The sequence below is a fragment of the Schistocerca gregaria genome, unplaced genomic scaffold (genome assembly GCF_023897955.1).
Source record: "Schistocerca gregaria isolate iqSchGreg1 unplaced genomic scaffold, iqSchGreg1.2 ptg000484l, whole genome shotgun sequence".
Classification (NCBI taxonomy): Eukaryota; Metazoa; Arthropoda; class Insecta; order Orthoptera; family Acrididae; genus Schistocerca; species Schistocerca gregaria.
The window spans coordinates 1470768-1477001 of record NW_026061893.1 but is presented as its reverse complement, the minus strand read 5'-3'; positions in this window follow the sequence as shown (position 1 = coordinate 1477001).

Genomic DNA, 6234 nt, shown 5'->3' with positions numbered 1-6234 from the left:
GATTTAATAGATAGTAAGAACTAGTACAATTCAAGTTTTAGGTATCGATTATTGACTTTTTACCTTTCTTTGGTGCCTTGGACATGAGCTAGGAACTTAAGATTTGCATGAAAGGGGGACTAGCAGCCGCGTTGCACGGGAGAATGTGAAAAGTGTTCATATGTAGTAAAAACCTAAGAAATCCGTCCGTTTTCGTCATTTGTTATCGAATCGACTTAAAGCCAAATCGTCACATTTTCTGCTCTTGTCTCTGAAACGGTTGTACTTATCGTCTGCAAAGCTATGTCGCGTGCTGCGGTATGCGGAGCCACTAAAAGCACCATAGTGGAACACAGATGAAACTTCTAAGTTGATGTAATAGCCAGTAAGAAGTAGTACAATTCAAGTTTTGGGTATCGATTATTGACTTATTAACCTTCTTTGGTGGCTTGGACATAAGCTAGGACATTACGATTCTGCATGAATGGAGGACTAGCAGCCGAGTTCAACGGGAGAATGTGAAAAGTGTTCATATGTAGTAAAAACCTGAGAAATCCGTCCGTTTTCGTCATTTGTTATCGAATCGACTAAAAGCCAGAACGTGACATTGGCCGCACTTTTGTCTGAAACGGTTACATTTATCGTCTGCAAAGCTATGTCGCTTGCCGTCGTATCTGGAGACACTAAAATCACCATAGTAGAACACAGATGAAGCTTCTAAGTTTATGTAGTAGCCAGTAAGAAGTAGTACAATTCAAGTTTTAGGTATCGATTATTGACTTTTTGCCCTCCTTTGGTGCCTTGGACATGAGCTAGGACCTTAAGATTCTTCATGAAAGGAGGACTAGCAGCCGCGTTTCAAGGGAGAATGTGAAATGTTTTCATATGTAGTAAAAACCTGAGAAATCCGTCCGTTTTTGTCATTTGTTATCGAATCGACTTAAAGCCAAATCGTCACATTGGCCGCTCTTCTCTCTGAAACGTTTGTACTTATCGTCTGCAAAGCTATGTCGCGTACTGCGGTATGCGGAGACACTAAAAGCACCATAGTGGAACACAGATGAAGCTTCTAAGTTAATGTAATAGCCAGTAAGAAGTAGTACATTTCAAGTTTTAGTTATCGATTATTGACTTATTACCCTTCTTTGGTGGCTTGGACATAAGCTAGGACCTTAAGATTCTGCATGAAAGGAGGACTAGCAGCCGCGTTTCTAGGGAGAATGTGAAATGTGTTCATATGTAGTAAAAACCTGAGAAATCCGACCCTTTTTGTCATTTGTTATCTAATCGACTTAAAACCAGATCGTCACATTGGCCGCTCTTCTCTCTGAAACGGTTGTACTTATCGTCTGCAAAGCTATGTCTGGTGCTGCGGTATGCGGAGACACTAAAAGTACCATAGTAGAATACAGATAAATCTTCCAAGTTGATGTAATAGCCAGTAAGAAGTAGTAAAATTGAAGTTTTAGTTATCGGATAATGACCTTTTACCCTTCTTCGGTACCTTGGACACGAGCTAGGACCTAAGGATTTTGCTTCAAAGGAGGACTAGCAGCCGCGTTGCACGGGAGAATGTGGAAAGTGTTCATATGTAGTAAAAACCTGAGAAATCCGTCCGTTTTCGTCATTTGTTATTGAATCGTCCTAAAGCCAGATCGTCACACTGGCCGCACTTCTGTCTGAAACGGTTACATTTATCGTCTGCAAAGCTATGTCGCGTGCTGCGATATGCGGAGACACTAAAAGCACCATAGTAGAACACAGATGAACCAGCTAAGGTGATGTAATAGCCAGTAAGAAGTAGTACAATTCAAGTTTTAGGTATCGATTATTGACTTTTTGCCCTCCTTTGGTGCCTTGGACATGAGCTAGGACCTTAAGATTCTTCATGAAAGGAGGACTAGCAGCCGCGTTTCAAGGGAGAATGTGAAATGTGTTCATATGTAGTAAAAACCTGAGAAATCCGTCCCTTTTTGTCATTTGTTATCGAATCGACTTAAAGCCAGATCGTCACATTGGCCGCTCTTCGCTCTGAAACGGTTACATTTATCGTGTGCAAAGCTATGTCGCGTGCTGCGATATGCGGAGACACTAAAAGCACCATAGTAGAACACAGATGAGGCTTCTAAGTCGATTTAATGGATAATAAGAAGTAGTACAATTCAAGTTTTAGGTATGGAATATTGACTCTTTAACCGTCTTTGGTGCCTTGGACATGAGCTAGGAACTTAAGATTTTGTATGAAAGGAGAACTAGCAGCCGCGTCGCACGGGAGAATGTGGAAAGTGTTCATATGTAGTAAAAACCTGAGATATCCGTCCGTTTTCGTCATTTGTTATCGAATCGACTTAAAGAGAGATCCGCACATTGGCCGCTCTTCTCTCTGAAACGGTTGTACTTATCGTCTGCAAAGCTATGTCGCGTGCTGCGGTATGCGGAGACACTAAAAGCACCATAGTGGAACACAGATGAAGCTTCTAAGTTAATGTAATAGCCAGTAAGAAGTAGTACAATTCAAGTTTTAGTTATCGATTATTGACTTATTACCCTTCTTCGGTGGCTTGGACATAAGCTAGGACCTTAAGATTCTGCATGAAAGGAGGATTAGCAGCCGCGTTTCAAGGGAGAATGTGAAATGTGTTCATATGTAGTAAAAACCTGAGAAATCCGTCCCTTTTTGTCATTTGTTATCGAATCGACTTAAAGCGAGATCCGCACATTGGCCGCTCTTCCCTCTGAAACGGTTACATTTATCGTGTGCAAAGCTATGTCGCGTGCTGCGATATGCGGAGACACTAAAAGCACCATAGTAGAACACAGATGAAGCTTCTAAGATGACGTAATAGCCAGTAAGAAGTAGTACAATTCAAGTTTTAGGTATCGATTATTGACTTATTACCCTTCTTTGGTGACTTGGACATAAGCTAGGACCTTAAGATTCTGCGTGAAAGGAGGAATAGCAGCCGAGTTCAACGGGAGAATGTAAAAAGTGTTCATATGTAGTAAAAACCTGAGAAATCCGTCCCTTATTGTCATTTGTTATCGAATCGACTTAAAGAGAGATCCGCACATTGGCCGCTCTTCCCTCTGAAACGGTTACATTTATCGTGTGCAAAGCTATGTCGCGTGCTGCGGTATGCAGAGACACTAAAAGTACCATAGTAGAATACGGAAGAAGCTTCTAAGTTTATGTAATAGCCAGAAAGAAGTACTACAATTCAAGTTTTAGTTATCGATTATTGACTTTTTACCATACTTTGGCGCCTCGGACATGAGCTAGGAACTTAATATTTTGCATGAAAGGAGGACTAGCAGCCGCGTTGCACGGGAGAATGTGAAAAGTGTTCATATCTAGTAAAAGCCTGAGAAATCCGTCCGTTTTCGTCATTTGTTATTGAATCGAACTAAAGCCACATCGTCACACTGGCCGCACTTCTGTCTGAAACGGTTACATTTATCGTCTGCAAAGCTATGTCGCGTGCTGCGGTATGCGGAGACACTAAAAGCACCATAGTAGAACACAGATGAAGCTTCTAAGATGATGTAATATCCAGTAAGAAGATGTAAAATTCAAGTTTTAGGCATCGATTATTGACTTTTTACCCTTCTTTGGTGTCTTGGACATGAGCTAGGAACTTAAGATTCTGCATGAAAGGAGGACTAGCAGCCGAGTTGCACGGGAGAATGTGAAAAGTGTTCATATGTAGTAAAAACCTGAGAAATCCGTCCCTTTTTGTCATTTGTTATCGATTCGACTTAAAGCCAGAAAGTCACATTGGCCGCTCTGCTCTCTGAAACGGTTGTACTTATCGTCTGCAAAGCTATGTCGCGTGCTGCGGTGTGCGGAGACACTAAAAGCATCATAGTAGAACACAGATGAAGCTTCTAAGTTGATGTAATAGCCAGTAAGAAGTAGTGCAATTCAAGTTTTAGGTATCGATTATTGACTTTTTACCCTTCTTTGGTGCCTTGGACATGACCTAGGTACTTAAGATTTTGCATGAAATGAGAACTAGCAGCCGCGTTGCATTGGAGAATGTGAAAAGTGTTCATATGTAGTAAAAACCTGAGAAATCCGTCTGTTTTCGTCATTTGTTATCGAATCGACTTAAAGCCAGATCGTCACATTGGCCGCACTTCCGTCGGAAACGGTTACATTCATCATCTGCAAAGTTATGTCGCGTGCTGCGGTATGCGGAGACACTAAAAGCACCATAGTGGAACACAGATGAAGCTTCTAAGTTAATGTAATAGCCAGTAAGAAGTAGTACAATTCAAGTTTTAGTTATCGATTATTGACTTTTTACCATTCTTTGGTGCCTCGGACATGAGCTAGGAACTTAATATTTTGCATGAAAGGAGGACTAGCAGCCGCGTTGCACGGGAGAATGTGAAAAGTGTTCATATCTAGTAAAAGCCTGAGAAATCCGTCCGTTTTCGTCATTTGTTATTGAATCGAACTAAAGCCACATCGTCACACTGGCCGCACTTCTGTCTGAAACGGTTACATTTATCGTCTGCAAAGCTATGTCGCGTGCTGCGGTATGCGGAGACACTAAAAGCACCATAGTAGAACACAGATGAAGCTTCTAAGATGATGTAATATCCAGTAAGAAGATGTAAAATTCAAGTTTTAGGCATCGATTATTGACTTTTTACCCTTCTTTGGTGTCTTGGACATGAGCTAGGAACTTAAGATTCTGCATGAAAGAAGGACTAGCAGCCGAGTTGCACGGGAGAATGTGAAAAGTGTTCATATGTAGTAAAAACCTGAGAAATCCGTCCCTTTTTGTCATTTGTTATCGATTCGACTTAAAGCCAGAAAGTCACATTGGCCGCTCTGCTCTCTGAAACGGTTGTACTTATCGTCTGCAAAGCTATGTCGCGTGCTGCGGTGTGCGGAGACACTAAAAGCATCATAGTAGAACACAGATGAAGCTTCTAAGATGATGTAATAGCCAGTAAGAAGTAGTGCAATTCAAGTTTTAGGTATCGATTATTGACTTTTTACCCTTCTTTGGTGCCTTGGACATGACCTAGGTACTTAAGATTTTGCACGAAATGAGAACTAGCAGCCGCGTTGCATTGGAGAATGTGAAAAGTGTTCATATGTAGTAAAAACCTGAGAAATCCGTCTGTTTTCGTCATTTGTTATCGAATCGACTTAAAGCCAGATCGTCACATTGGCCGCACTTCCGTCGGAAACGGTTACATTCATCATCTGCAAAGTTATGTCGCGTGCTGCGGTATGCGGAGACACTAAAAGCACCATAGTAGAACACAGATGAACCAGCTAAGGTGATGTAATAGCCAGTAAGAAGTAGTACATTTCAAGTTTTAGGTATCGATTATTGACTTTTTGCCCTTCTTTGGTGCCTTGGACATGAGCTAGGACCTTAAGATTCTTCATGAAAGGAGGACTAGGAGCCGCATTTCAAGGGAGAATGTGAAATGTTTTCATATGTAGTAAAAACCTGAGAAATCCGCCCCTTTTTGTCATTTGTTATCGAATCGACTTAAAGCCAGATCGTCACATTGGCCGCTCTTCTCTCTGAAACGGTTGTACTTATCGTCTGCAAAGCTATGTCGCGTGCTGCGGTATGCGGAGACACTAAAAGCACCATAGTGGAACACAGATGAAGCTTCTAAGTTGATGTAACAGCTAGTAAGAAGTAGTACATTTCAAGTTTTAGTTATCGATTATTGACTTATTACCATTCTTTGGTGGCTTGGACATAAGCTAGGACCTTAAGATTCTGCATGAAAGAAGGACTGGCAGTCGCGTTTCAAGGTAGAATGTGAAATGTGTTCATGTGTAGTAAAAACCTGAGAAATCCGTCCCTTTTTGTCATTTGTTATCGAATCGACTTAAAGCCAGATCGTCACATTGGCCGCTCTTCTCTCTGAAACGGTTGTACTTATCGTCTGCAAAGCTATGTCGCGTGCTGCGGTATGCGGAGACACTAAAAGCACCATAGTACAACACAGATGAAGCTTCTAAGTTGATGTAATACCCAGTAAGAAGTAGTACAATTCAAGTATTAGTTATCGATTCTTGACTTATTACCCTTCTTTGTTGGCTTGGACATAAGCTAGGACCTTAAGATTCTGCATGAAAGGAGGAATAGCAGCCGAGTTCAACGGGAGAATGTGAAAAGTGTTCATATGTAAAAAAACCTGAGAAATCTGTCCCTTTTTGTCATTTGTTATCGAATCGATTTAAAGCCAGATCGTTACATTGGACGCTCTTCTCTC